This window comes from Fundulus heteroclitus, unplaced genomic scaffold (genome assembly GCF_011125445.2).
Source record: "Fundulus heteroclitus isolate FHET01 unplaced genomic scaffold, MU-UCD_Fhet_4.1 scaffold_36, whole genome shotgun sequence".
NCBI lineage: Eukaryota > Metazoa > Chordata > Actinopteri > Cyprinodontiformes > Fundulidae > Fundulus > Fundulus heteroclitus.
The window spans coordinates 2209978-2225391 of NW_023396770.1; positions in this window are offsets into that span (position 1 = coordinate 2209978).

The window sequence follows — 15414 nt, forward strand, 5'->3', positions numbered from 1 at the left end:
GTAGAACCAGTCTGAGGTGATCCAGATCAAACCTGTTGGTTCAAAGACTCTGAGTCAGAAATGAAACAAGTCGACTAAACAGTGACTGTGGTTGGTTGGAGTCAGAGAGAATAAACAGCCTCAGGGGGGTTTATTGAAGCTTCTGTCCTCCAGGTCCCTGCAGAAGCAGATCTGTGGTTCCTCCACCCTGAACATTAGAAGTTGAGCTGACTGTAGGATGGAGGTGAACCTACTTCAGAAGCTGCAGCATCTCTCTGTGAATTTATCAAGGTTTAAGCTTTATTTTCTGACTGGATCTGCTGAAATAGTCCATCTGTCCTGGTCGTCTGCAGCCTGGAAGCTGTTTTATCATCTGAGGTGTTTCTGTGTCTGAAGCTGAACAATAATACCTGCTGTCAATCACAACCATCTTAGAAACAAGGCTCAGGAAATTAATAACATAACCAGCAATGTTGGCTCTGTGTAAAACCAAGACAGAGGCCTCAGTTCAGATAAATTCATAATGATGGATCCGAGTTGTGAAGGAAGAATAGAGACAATCATGGAGGTGATGATGCTGTCAGAAACTCTTTAGATCAAGCTCTGACCCGAGGAACCCTGTAGATCCTTTGGCTGAGATGGAGCTTCCACTAAAGTCCAGTTTTAGTGGGTTCTTCTAAAGAGCCTTCAGGTGGTGATGTGGTTCATCTGAAACCAGGCGGTCCGACTATTAAACGGGTTTTCTTTCATATTTAATGACCTCATATCTTCCTGACAGCAAAACAAATATGTTCTGTCTCCTTTCTGATCGTTGGTCTCAGGTGTGGTCATACCTGCATTGTTACAGGATCAACGATGAACACCTTTGTGACGGTGAATGAAATTCCTTCATGATTGTTACCTGGAACCAACAAAAGGACGACGTTCCTCAGAAAGCAGGCGGAGGAACTTCTGCTCAGATATTTACTCTGACACACATCAGGATGAACGTATTTAAAGGTTGAGGATCAGCTGAGAAGCAGCAGCAGGAGTCGGGTCGGTGTCTGAGAAGCATTGATTTTACCTGGAGATCACAGGTGAGAACGCACCTTTACACATTGTCAGCAAAGGAAACAGAATTAGATCTCAGAGATGCTTTAACTGTTGGTTATTGTGATAAAGCTGAAGAAAAGCTGCTACAGCTTGTTCAGTCGGTTCTGATGGGTCAGGAGGAGCAGCTGGTTGGTTCAGATTCTCAGAAAACTGAAATTTGTTTAATTTAATGTTGAGGTGGTTCTGCTACGTCATATTGATGTCATCTGAATAACTTATTTAAAGCAGGTTTATTTCCTCCATGTTCTCACTGAGGAAGAACCTCACAAAGTTTAACATTAATTCTGTTAAACATGCACCTACACATATTTTCTTTCCTTTCTGGGACCGTCTAATGACACTGTTAGTGATTTAGTGGAGAAACTGAAAGGAAATCATTTTAAGAACTCTGGGCAGAAAAAAAAAACTATAATTTGTGATTGAATTTTCTGTCTTTTCTTATTGTTTTATCTGCATCAATAATCGTCAATAATCATGTCCATGACAGATTAGTAAAACATCATAAAGGACACAGTAAAAGTGGAATGTCACATTTTACTGCAAGAGTTCATTAAGGAATGTTTTAATAAAACTATCTTACCTGTCTTCTCTTTTTATTGTTAAATATGTATTAATAAATAAAAGCATGAAGTAGCTTTTTCATGAATAATCAGTTCTTTCAGTCTGAGCTCTTTCCTCTGATTATTTTTGGTCTGTTTCCTTTTAGACAAACTGATCTTCAGCCTTTTGTTGACTTCAAAGCTGCTTATTGGACACTTGTGATTAAAATCTGTGGTGTTTCTTTTTGCTGAAGCAGCATAAACTCCTTCCAGGGAACCTGGAGAACCAGTCTGAGGTGATCCAGACCAAACCTGTTGGTTCAGAGACTCTGAGTCAGAAATGAAAACTATAATTTGTGATTGAATTTTCTGTCTTTTCTTATTGTTTTATCTGCATCAATAATCGTCAATAATCATGTCCATGACAGATTAGTAAAACATCATAAAGGACACAGTAAAAGTGGAATGTCACATTTTACTGCAAGAGTTCATTTAATTGAAAATGTAATTGTTATATTTTAGAAAATTCTAGTTTTGTGATTGTTTGTATTGTCTTTGATTAGATGTCTATTTTACATTGTTATAAGGCGGCCATCTTGGCCAGGTCTCTTTTGTTAAAGAGCAAGTAAAGATTAAAATTAATTTTAGCTTTTACCTTATTCATTTCTATCAGTTTCTGTCATGACTCATATAAAAGATAATCAAAGACATGTTGAGCATTTGTTCATTAACACGTGATTTTAAAGGCATTTATTCGTCACTAATGACTTCCAAAAACACCCTGAAGAACCGGTCTGAGGTAAATGAGAACAAACCTGTTACCAGGAAACCGAGTTAGAAATGAAGCATAACGATTAAACTGTGACTCTGATTGGTTCTCATTTCAGTGACTGTGACCAACATCAGATTCTTCTGGTTCCTCCATCCTGAAGGTTAGAAGCTGAGCCGACTGCAGGATTGAAGCAGATCTACACCAGAGGCTGCAGCGTCTCCCTCAGCTTCTAGCTATAATATTTCTATTGTGTACATTTTAACCACCTGGCTGAAACATTCTAACTGGTGAGTGAATAAACTTTAAAAAGGAGGGACAACTATCAAAGATAATTCAGAAGAAGTGACTTGTTCAGTCTGATGTAAAAGACTGGTACAGGAACTGATTACATGGACAGATTATCAGTATAAACACTGGACTGTGAAGTTTTGTATTCAAACGTTAACTGTAGACGGTCCAGGTTGGACAGAAACTAAAATCATCTGGGAAAAAAAAGATTATAAAGTTGTAATCTGGAAAGTCCTCACAGAGTATGTAAAATAATAGAATCACATTCATCCTAAAGAAGATTTTCAGTTGACCAATTATCAATTCCACGAAGATCCTCGACTTCAATTCAAAGTTATTTTCAAAGTTTTTTGGGGAAAACATTGATGACAAATATGGTTTTAAAAATTACGTTTAATGGACAAATAGAAACAAAAGTACTTATTTCAGCAATCATGATCAATATAAAATACAAATAAATAGCTATAATAGACATTTTTTTTGCTTTTGTCTGTTTTCTGTTTGGTTTTCTCTGTTTATGTAATTCACAGTTTGCTCCATTCATGTGTTTTCAGCACGTTTCACTGCTTGCTGGACATTAGCACCAGTCGGCCATCGTAGCTTCCAGGAGAACTGCTGCTCTGCTTTAGCCTCTGAAGTTTCACTTTAAAACACAAAATCCAGTTTGTGTTTGAGGACTGGATCAGTGACAAGAAACACCTTTCCTGATAAAGATCTTACATTAGGTAATGTCATAGTGTGTTACCTTTACATTTTTAACCAAGCACTGCTGATGTGGAATATTTTCAGACATTACTAAGAGATTATTTAGGACTTTCTGCCTCTGGCCTTTCCTGATAAAGATCTTACCTATAAGGTAATGTCATTGTGTTGGTGTCCTGATGATTATGATGATGATGATGAGTGTTGGACCATCGATTGATATTGAATGGGAGCGACCACCTTTGATTGTCACAGTTAAACTGGTTGATTCATTATGTGAAAGTTCTGCTTCTAAGCCTGAATTTACATGAAACTCCTCAGACTGAAATAGTCTCTTTGAGAAGAGCAGAAACATTTCAGCAAAGAAGAAATCCTCCAGAGGACCTATTTAACTTTTTGTTTTCTGTACCTGAATTATTTAGCTGTTTCAGGACACCAATACAGTCCTGTGCAGGTTCAGTCAAGAGAAACATGTAATATTTTCTGTTGGTTTAATGATGGATAAACACAGATTCTATGTTTGGTTGATATGTGGGAACTGTTTTAATACATGTAACATTTAATGTTTTCTCTACAGCTTCCAATAGAGGAGGACGTCTACAAGCATCGCCATGCCAACGCCATCTGAGACAAGCACCTCTGACTCCAGGAGTTTATCTGTGGCCTTTCTGAACATAAATGGCTTTAGACACAAAACTAATGATATTCGACAGATAATTTCAGAAAATGAGCTCCATGTTCTAGCTCTGTGTGAAACTAAATTAGACACCTCAGTTAAAGACAATAAAGTTTTTATACCAGGTTTCAGGATGTGGAGGAAGGACAGACCAAATAATGGAGGTGGTGTTGCTCTGTATGTTCAGGATCATATTCAAACTACTTTAAGGTCCGACCTGATGGAGACTGAAGCTGAGATCATTTGGGTTGAGATGAAGCTTCCTGACAACAGACCAGTTTTAGTGGGAAGTTGCTACAGACCGCCAAATGATGATGGCAATTATTTGATTGAACTCTATAAGATAATGACTCTGGTGTCTAAAGAGAATCTGGCGAAAGACATTTTGCTGATGGGGGACTTTAATATTAACTGGAGTGCTCAACACTCTCTGCTGAAGAACTTTGCTGTTCGTTTTTCATCTGAATGGGGGTTAATTCAAATTGTAACGGATGACACAAAGTTTGCTAAAAACTCCTCATCATGCATTGATCACATTTACACAAATATTCCAAAGATGTGCCAAGATGTACGCTCCACTATGAGCGGCTGCAGTGACCATAACCTCATTACGGCTAAAGTAAGGATAAACATTCCTGAGAAGAAAATATGGTATAGGTCAGATGAAGAGTTTGATGAAGTAAGCTATATCAGAGATATAAAGAAGGCTCAGTGGACTAAAATGTATGAAGAATCGGATCCACTGTCCACGTTTACAGATATATTTCTCTCAATAGCAGATAAACATAGTAAACCATGGATAATAAATATCTATGATTACCTGACATTAGAGACTAAGTTGAGATCTCAGAGAGTAGAAGCTGCACAGGATCATCCTGAGAAACTATTAAAAATCTTTCAAGAGGTTTTAGGTGAAAGTTTGCCTTCTTATGTGATCAACATAACAAAAGAGGGAAACGATCCAAAACATCTCCATCAAACTAAGACTATGACTGAGGAGCGGGTTCCTGATGACGATCAACTTCAAAACAACTCACAAATAAGTAAGTCATTTAGTTTCAGTATAACTGATGCTGAAACAGTGAAGAGATGGTTAATATATTTCTGTGATCATGTGACGGGTGAAATATATAAAACTGAGCTTAAACTGCTGAAACTTGCAGCTGATGAGATATATGTTCACATTTGTCACATCCTGAACGGATTCATCAGAAATCAAGTGTTTCCATCTGAGCTGATAAACCCCAAAACAGCCTTAATGTCAGGAAACAAATGTACCTTTTTCAGAGAGAACTGTAAGCATGGTGTCTACACTATGTTAGGTTTAATCTTTGATGTGATTCTTCGTGACCAGACCATAGAGCATTTTATAAATGATCTGATCCCTTTAACACGGGACGATAAAATCAGCAAAATACAATCTGATTGGATCAAAACGAAAGAAAACGTCAGTAAAACTGTGATAGTTTATAGTTATTTCTTGGATTTTAGTTCTCTGTTTCACAGCATCCGTCATGATCTGCTCCTCAAGCAACTGAGGAATTATGGTTTTTCAGATTCAGCTGCTCGTCTCATAAAAAGTTTTTTCTCTAACCACAAAGGCTCTTGCGGTCTACCTCAGCGGGGTTTACTCGCTCAAGTCCTCTTTTACATCTTTCTAAATGATCTCAGCAGCGTCTTTAAACGACCCTTCACTGTTTTGTCTGAAAACAACTTTATGATGTTTTATACAGGCAAGAACACTACAACATTAAAATATAAGTCAAAGTCTGTGCTTAATTGGGCCAAAGAGAAAAATATTTGTTTAAATGAAACAGAATTAGTTGCAACCAAAGACAGTACAGAAATTATTTTTAACCTCCTCCGGTCAGTGTTAGATTTTGATAAGTTGTTTCAGTTAAACTGGATTCAAGTTCTGAAAGTTGTAATGCAGAATCATGGATCCTCCTGGGAAAATAAATATTATTCAGTCTTGAAAGATTTAGAGTCACATTTTGATAAGACGTGTCTTGATGATATTCCTGAAGAAGTCAAAGACAAAGTAATTAATTTTCTGGTGCAGGATCAGTTTGGGAAACCACCACCACCATAAAAGTTCTTATGCTGTCAGAAAACTTTCATTTAAGAAAACTCCCCTGCAGGATTGTGTGAAAGTGTTTATAAAATAATTACTTCAAGCTATTTTAATGCCAAACGGAAAACATTTCTTAATTCTTCTGTGTTGTGTCTGTTAGATAAGATAATCCGTTCAGAGCTCAAATCCAAAAACAACTGCCACTATATCATTAAAATGTGAACGTGCTCCTTTTTATACAGTTTAGCCCAAAATTATTGATACTTCTGTTAGGCTTATATTAAAAAAATATTTTTAGGCCACTAAAAAGCTTGTTTCTGATGTATAATGAAATGTCATGTCTCCAAACATAATACTGTAATGTAAAAGATGACTATTATGACAAATAAATCATTCTGTTTTTATCTATATTTAATTAAAAAGTCCTGTGAATTTTTTTTAATATCCTTAACGATATTCCATGGAAAATATTACTTTGCATTAAAGCCATCAAGTCTTTTCCTCTTTCTCCTCTGGTATTATTTTAAATTATCTTTGGTGATGAGCTCCAACTCTTTGAGGGTTTAAGGCCTCCTCACCATCACCCTAATCTTTACCTTCCTCTAGATGGAGAAGTTACCACTCTGCCCGGGAAGATCTAAGATGTTTTCATTAGTTGCTTTCAGAAGATTAATTTCAACATGAATCTGCCAGATGTATACAGGACTGTCTCAGAAAATTAGAATATGGTGAAAAAGTATACTAGTAGGCTATTTAACTAATCACTTGAATCGTCTAATTAACTGGAAACACTGCAGGGTTTCCTGAGCCTTGAAAAACACTCAGCTTGGTTCAGTAAATTAAATCACAAGTATGGTAGTGGTTAAGAGACGACATCAGATTCTCACAGTAACTGGTGTACTGACCATGGCATTACTGTCCTTGATTGGCCTGCCAATTCCCCTGACCTGAACCCCATAGAGAATTTGTGGGCTATTGTGAAGAAGAAGCTGAAAGACACCAGAGCCAACAATGCAAATGAGCTAAAGGCCGCTATTGAAGCATCCTGGGCATCCATAACACCTCAGCAATGCCACAGGCTGATTGCCTCCATGCCACGCCGCATTCATGCAGTCATCTGTGCAAAAGGATTCCCAACCAAGTGCATTAACGGACATTTTCAAATGTTTGATTTTGTTTTGCTGTTATAATTTTTTTTTTTACTTGGTCTGAGGAAATATTTTAATATTTTGAGATAGGATTTTTGAGTTTTCTTCAGCTGTACGCCATAATCAGCGATTATTAAAACAATAAAAGGCTTGCGATATTTCAGTTGATTTGTAATGAATCCAGCATGTATGACATTTGATGTTTTTTAATTGCATTACAGAAAATAAAGAACTTTATCACAATATTCTAATTTTCTAAGACAGTCCTGTAAATAATTTTGGGCTTAAATATATGTGCAATTATAAACTGATGAGGCCCAACCAATAGAAATGTAACAGTATAGTAGAAACCTACTGTACTTTGATTTAACTGTGATATAACTTTGTACTCTTGTTTAATTGTATTTATTTTTTTAAGAACACACATGAAGGTAATGTAGACAGGGCTAAATTCTCCAACATACAGAGATTACTAATTAAGCCAATCTGCCAGCTCCAGCTAAAATTTATATTTTTAAAGTAATTATGTCACTTGGTTAAGAATTTTCACTTTGGCGTTTATGTCATACAAGTTGAATAGAATTTCACAAGAATCATGTGAAAACAATTTTTTTTATATAAGTAAATCATATGTTTACATATATTTCCTTACATCTATCTATCATTTTTATATATTAAAACTATGGTAATTGCACTGTGCAATAAAATAAATAAAATAATAAAAATGAGGTCTTAAAGCAAAGAAGTCCGGATGATGGGTCAAAGGCTAAGTTTCCAGGGCCAGTCTTTTTCCCGGGGTGGAAAGTTTGATTTCATGCTGAAAAGTATGGGTCCAAAAGAATGACATGCATCAATGATTGGATTAAACATGCAAATTTCCCACAAGGGAGTCAATTTAATATTGCAGTACTAAAAAATAAATAAAAACGGAATAAAAGCGTAGACCCATGTGTAAGTCGAATAATGACAGTCGGGGTCGGTATACCCCACCAACCCTCCCTTCTGATGTAAGTGATATGCTTAAGATATTACAAAACTATATATTTCGGCATTGACGAAACGTTTCAAAAATGAAATAGCACAGATCTGTGTAAAAACAGTGAAAAAACAGGCCTGTGTGTGTGTTTGTCTGAATGGCTCGTTTGTATGTGACTAAATCTCTGTTTGCCTGTGTGAAGTAATTCAGTTTCAATTATAAACACCATGGTTACAAAAATGTTTATTTGTGTTGCGATGACTGCAGCCCTGAACACAATTGCATTTGAAAGACCTCAAACATGCATAAAACATTTAGTTAAAATTTTAAATGAAGGAAATAAGACAAATCACATTAAGTATCTGGCCCAAATTAAATTGATAAACAGAGAGATTAACATGGCTTGAACGAAAAATATTTAAGGTTTGTTAGGAATAATTGGAACTGAGAATAAGATGTACATAAAGGCTCGTTTTGTTTACTGTACTACAAAATAAAGCTCCTGAGGTGTTGGGGCTGTATTCAGGAATACCAGATTTGAACCTCTCATATTGTGATTTTAGAAATTAATAGAAGGGCAAACAGCAACAAAGAAAAGATCCTATCATTTGTTTTTAGCTCGAAGTGATATAAAGATTATGATTCATCACAAACCAGTCCATTTGAAAGAATGCTTTAAATATACTTTGAAAAGCAATGTATGAGAAAACAGATCCCTCAGCAGGATTCTTGGGGGGGCATGGGAGTTTGCCCAACCAGTCTACATGTGTTTTGTGGATCTGGAGAAGGCATTCGACCGTGTCCCCCGGGGGATCCTGTGGGGGGTACTCCGGGAGTATGGAGTACCGGACCCTTTAATAAGGGCTGTCAGGTCTCTGTACGACCGGTGTCAGAGTCTGGTCCGCATTGCCGGCAGTAAGTCGGACTCGTTTCCGGTGAGAGTTGGACTCCGCCAAGGTTGCCCTTTGTCACCGATTCTGTTCATAACTTTTATGGACAGAATTTCTAGGCGCAGCCAAGGTGTTGAGGGGATCCGCTTTGGTGGCCTTAGGATTGCGTCTCTGCTATTCGCGGATGACGTGGTCCTATTGGCTTCATCAGGGCGTGATCTACAGCTCTCACTGGAGCGGTTCGCAGCCGAGTGCGAAGCGGCCGGGATGAAAATCAGTGCCTCCAAATCCGAGACCATGGTCTTGAACCGGAAAAGGGTAGAGTGCCTTCTCCGGGTTGGGGAGGATGTCCTGCCCCTAGTGGAGGAGTTCAAGTATCTTGGGGTCTTGTTCACGAATGAGGGGAAGATGGAGCGGGAGATCGACAGGCGGATTGGTGCAGCGTCTGCTGTGAAGCGGGCGTTGTACCGATCCGTTGTGGTGAAGAGAGAGCTGAGCCAAAAGGCGAAGCTCTCGATTTACCGGTCGATCTACGTTCCTACCCTCATCTATGGTCACGAGCTTTGGGTCGTGACCGAAAGAACGAGATCCCGGATACAAGCGGCTGAAATGAGTTTTCTCCGTAGTGTGTCTGGGCTCTCCCTTAGAGATAGGGTGAGGAGCTCAGTCATCCGGGGAGGACTCAGAGTAGAGCCGCTGCTCCTCCACGTCGAGAGGAGCCAGTTGAGGTGGCTCGGGCATCTGGTCAGGATGCCTCCTGGACGCCTCCCTGGTGAGGTGTTCCGGGCACGTCCCACCGGAACACCTCACCCTACTGAAGCTGCTACCCCCGCGACCCGACCCCGGATAAGGAGAAGAAGACGGACGGACGAGAAAACAGATGAGGAGATTTGTGACGAGAATTTTAATGCAGCTAAAAGAGGAATTTTGAGGAGCTTCAAGATATGAAAAGGCCACGTTGAACACGTCATCTGTTGCACAATCATTTGATGTTGTCTTGTCATGCTAAGCTGAGGCGAACCTCAGAAAGTTTAACGTGAACAGAGACAAAAAATATGATACAAATCTAACCAAGATGTAAACATCTGAATGTGATTGTATGACTGGGTCAGTGTGTTCTGGCCTTGTTGGGGACTGGAGCATGAAAAGAATATCAGCAAAATGATGGGAGCTTCAGATCTGAAGTCTTAAAATTCTAAATTTTTCCTGTATAGCTCGATTAATTATTTTGATTTTGTTTTAGGCAACGTTCTCAATGTGCTGAATTACAGGGGGAAACTATTATCATTGCAAAAAACACTAGAAGCTCAGAAAGAAGAAATCATTGCTTTACAAAGTGCAAATCAGTCCACTTTAAACTTTCACCCTAGACCAACTGAGATTTGGAGAGTATATATATATATATATATATATATATATATATATAAAATAAAAAATACAAATCAACTTCTCAAACTGATAAGTAAATTTTATGGGTTTTCTGACCAAAGACAAAGCCCTTTATTTCAGAATCCCTTCTCACAGCCGCAGTCAAAGGTTCAATCACTAAAGCCGGTCACCCCGTCTGCTAGATCTATTCAGACTGAATGGAGATGGCATTTGTGGGTTTATCATAAACGGTCGTAATGAACATTTGTCTAAAAAACAAATTTAGTTAATACCTTGAGTTGATATCAAACGCTTTTTCAGCATCTAGCGCCACATTGTGGTCAGCTCTTGCTTTTGCTAAATGGATTATGTTAAAGTATCTATTTAAAAACATCTACCTGCCAATAAGTTGAATAAAGCCGCTCTGGTCAGGACTGATTATCTTTGGTGATACTGAACTCAGCTTTTTTGCTAACACCTTAGAGCTCAACCTTTTACCTTTTGAATATAACTGTGATTATTATGGTATTATGTTGAAAAAGATTCACGAAATTTGTGGGTTTTAAGCAAATGGTTCTTGAAATCCATAATTAGTGGGATAAGCAAATTCACCCTGGAGATTTATTACACTGTAGTGAACTCAGTGGTTTTGTAGTTTTTCTTTAATAAAAGTTAACACAAGATTTACCCAGTTTTCATAAATTTGATTTCGGACATAAAAATCAGCGATTTGGGGCAAATTTGGGCATTTTTGATTTGTACAAATCTAATTAAAAGTGTTTAAATTTATAATGTGTCTATGGTGGGTTTCATGAGACTAGGCCCATTTCAGTCTGGATGGAGCTGAAAGTCCTGATGTCTTCTTCTGCCTCCAGCTGAAGAGCTTCTCTCCCGACTTATAAAACCTTTGCTTCATTCATAAAATACCTCTTTCAAGTTTGTATTGTTATTATTTATGTATTGTACTAAAGTTTTATCCAAACGGTTCCTCAGTGTGTCCAAGGAACTGTTTCTCTCATGATCTTTTTCCAAAATGTATTTTATTTCCCCATTTTAACAATATCCTGTGTCTTGCCTTGTTTGACCTTTTGTACAGGATATTGTTTGTTACCTCAGATAAGCCTTTAATGTATCCCATAAATTAAGATATTTGGAGAGAAGTCACAGTTTGCTTCACAAAACAACTATCAGCTCACTTATGAGTTTTCACTAATCATTTCTCTGATGAAGAGTGGGGTTAAGGCGCCATCTACTGGGCGTTTTAGGCATATTTAGAAACATAACATCAGGTTAATGCTGATCAGGGCCGGATCCAGGCACACAGACATGAGGGGCATCATTAAATGATCACATTATGCTCCAGCAAGTTTATGTAGTTTTGTGATTTGTGTTTTATTCATAAAATACAGTAAGCTGTGTCCAACATCCAAGCGATGGATTTTAATTAGGCTTCTACCCTCATACCTGCCCAGCTTGGGCGTCCCATCTGAAGCCAACAGTCCTGCTGGTGTGGCTCTTTAAGTCCCTGAGGAGAAAATCGATGCAGAGACACATGGAGCTCTATAAAAGTAACTGAGATCAGAGTGGAAAGTTAAAAAAGTTTAAAACCATTTGCGTGTTTATCCTGGAAACAGCATCCAGAACTAGAGGCTGGGGGGGTCAGTTACAGGGGTCTTTAACACGCAGGTCACTAGTGGAAATGTCTGTTAAGCACTGCAAGGGGGGGGGGGGGGGGGGGGGGGTGTCTGTTTGTTCTGGTGGGATTTAGAAACGCTCCCACTGGAGGACAGACACTGAAAAAAACAGGAAAGCCTTCTGTTGTTGACAGAACAAAAAGATGCTGTACTTGCGTTTCTCTTTGTTCTTATAAAGCAACATGAATCGCTACTAAAATGATGCTGGGGACGCTGTTTACTGGGGGAGAGAACAGATTATTCTTCAGACAGAAAAACACAAAGCGAGGAGCAGCAGAGAGGACACAGAGATGTAAGAGTGTAATCATCATCTCAGTTTTTTCAGAGGTCCATTGAGTGATTTATAATACTATCGCTTTTAATCACGTCTCCTTAGCGACTAAGGAACCACATAACCACCATCAGCCTCAGTACAGCAGCGGGGTAATAAATTTAGTCCTTTAAACTAACAAAATCTAAAGTTTTAGCAGCCAAATTCTGGTTGAGTTGACACAATCACCCTCTGACATCTACAGGGCAAGTAGCCAGATCATTAGGTGCCAAATGAAAACATGAGATTTTTGGTAAAAAAAAAAAAAAAAAAAAAAAAAAACATCCTTATAAGCAAGTTATTACACATCACATGATATGAAAAGCGAGGTAACAGGGTTAGAAGCCACATAATTAAATTTATTGGCATGAACATAGAAAGTGGCACTATAATAAAATCCACATTTTAGTCAAATGTAACAAATTTGCAAAATTAATCAAGATAAAGAAAAATGACATGACATATTCCTGCTTCCTTTAAGGATGCAAATAATGCCGAAGTCAATTAAAATCTGAAAATACAAATAAATCAAACAAACATTCCTTCCCTGCTCTGTTGCTCTCTGCAGGCTTTGGCTTGACCCCTGACCTACTGCAATACAGATTAAAAATAAGAGCTACTCTGAAATATCAGTGAGAAGCCTGTCTTCTTATAACTGCTTGGTTTTCCTTCCAGATATATTTATATATATGGATATATTTTATATATATTGTACTCAGCAAGCTGTAGCCTCTCCTTGGCATCATTGTCCTCTGCTTTGCTTCTGCTCTTTCTATTGTGGCGATAAAGATTTAGTTTAAAAATGTGGAACGACACAAGTTCAGCACAAGTTCAGCTCAGAAATTAAAGAGGGCTGTGTTTATTCTTGACATTAACTAACTACAAATGGATGTAACAGATAGGCAACAAAAGTATTCTAACTAGCTTAACAAGATAAACTGGCACTTATTAACGAGTCATCGTTTAGCTAACATTATCTGCATCATGTATTCAAAAGCATTAATCAGCTGACGACGGCAACAACAAAAGGCCTAAATTCAAAATGTGTCTGTGCTGCACCGCACACTGTAATTTAAATTTACTGTAATTTACAAACTGTATTCTTGCACAAATGCCCTCTGCACAATCAATTCTGCACATACAAATAAAGTTGTCTAAGTCTAAGTCTAACTCAACCCTAATCTGATAAGTTATTTATAATAAACTTTATCATCATTGCAACATCCTTTACAATAGAAATCTTTCCTCTGCAGTAAACTCATCCCTCAGGGAGCAGCAGCAGCTGCTGGGCGCCGTCCAGGAGGCGTTCTGGGTCTGAGGGCCTTAATCAGAGAGGCAGTCTGTGGGATTTGAACCGGGAACTTGCAGTCCTGCTCTCTAACCACTAGGTCACCACTTTCTTTTTCATAATAATCTTTATAGACTAAACTGTTAGATATTAAATCTTTTAATTTTAAAAGTAACAGTTGAAGGGGTTGCGTAATCTCATGTTAAGATTAGTCTAGCTTCAGTAGAAATTTAAAATCTTCTTTTACAAGAATCTACTCAATATTTACAAATCAATTTAAAAGGAAATGCTCATAAATAAAAGTCTAATTCAAAAGTTATTTTTAAGGAACAAAAACAATCTTTTTGGAGGTGACATTTTAAAAATATAAGAAACATCTAACGTTGTAGATACATGCACTGAGAGCAGAGAACGCCTCCATCATGACACTGATCCAAATTAATATTTCAATCCATGAAAATACAATAATTTTAATTTGATAACTGTTATGAAAAAGTATTGATTTAGATGCTGACAGAGATGGGAGAAAGACTCTAAAAATAGAAACTAAAGGAAGAACAATGTTCCCCGTAGCCACGTGGCAAACACTCAGCGCCTGATGACATCACGGCGGGGTGACCATGTGACCTCTGGCAGGTGAGAGGGATGATGGGTAGATTCCCACAGAACCAGTACCAACAAACGAGAGGTCCGGTCCAATAATCAGGCCTGAATAAACCTGGTTAAATATGCTGCTGTGTAACATTTTCTTTATTTTTTCTTCATTAATTTAATAAATATATTAGTGTTGCTAATTATAAGATCAGATTTGTATTACTTTCTATTAATAACAAAGTCTAATATGATCATCTCTTTCTACCTGAGGTGCCAATATTATTTTTTTTTTTTAGAATAACTATGTGATTATCTCAGCTGTGAAAGACTCGCCCTGCCAGTTTAAGCGGGGACGGTGAAATGAAGACAGATCTGTCCTCTGAGTCCATTAAAGTATTTGTTTCTATTTTGGTTCTTTCAGCAGAGAGCAGTTCTTCCTGCTCCGCCACACAGTTCCTGTCTGGGTTCATTCTGCTTCGTACGTTTGTGCTTTTATGCTTCGTTAGTTTGAGCTTCTTTCTCTTTTTTCCTCTTTCAGCTCAGAGTGACTCAGCCTCACACCCAGCGGCAGAATGCCGTCTGTCCTCGTTGTCTTCGTTCCTGGCGAGTTTCTCTCCGTCCAACCCGTCTGAGTCTCTGTGTTCATGAAATGCTGCTGAACCCGAACAGAAACTCAGTTTGTTTCTGTTTCACTGGAGAATCAGAGCGATGATTTCTGCTTGGACCAGAATTCAAACAGAAAGCATCAGGTCTGTTGTCTTGTTGAGCCTCGGGTTTAATTAAATTAAAAACGTGTGTCTGGAGCGGAGCGGAGCAGGCGCCTCACCTGTGTGACGCAGCAGACAATCAGCAGGTGAGACCTGCTCTTATCAGAAGGAGGAATGCTGCTGAACAACAACCTGCCAAACTCCCTGCTCTCCTCAGCATTCCTGCTCCTGTGCAGCAGTGGGTTTAAAATCTTTTTACTTGTGTTTTAAAGATGGAGATGGGACTCCAAACAGGATGAACCTGATCTCCACTGATG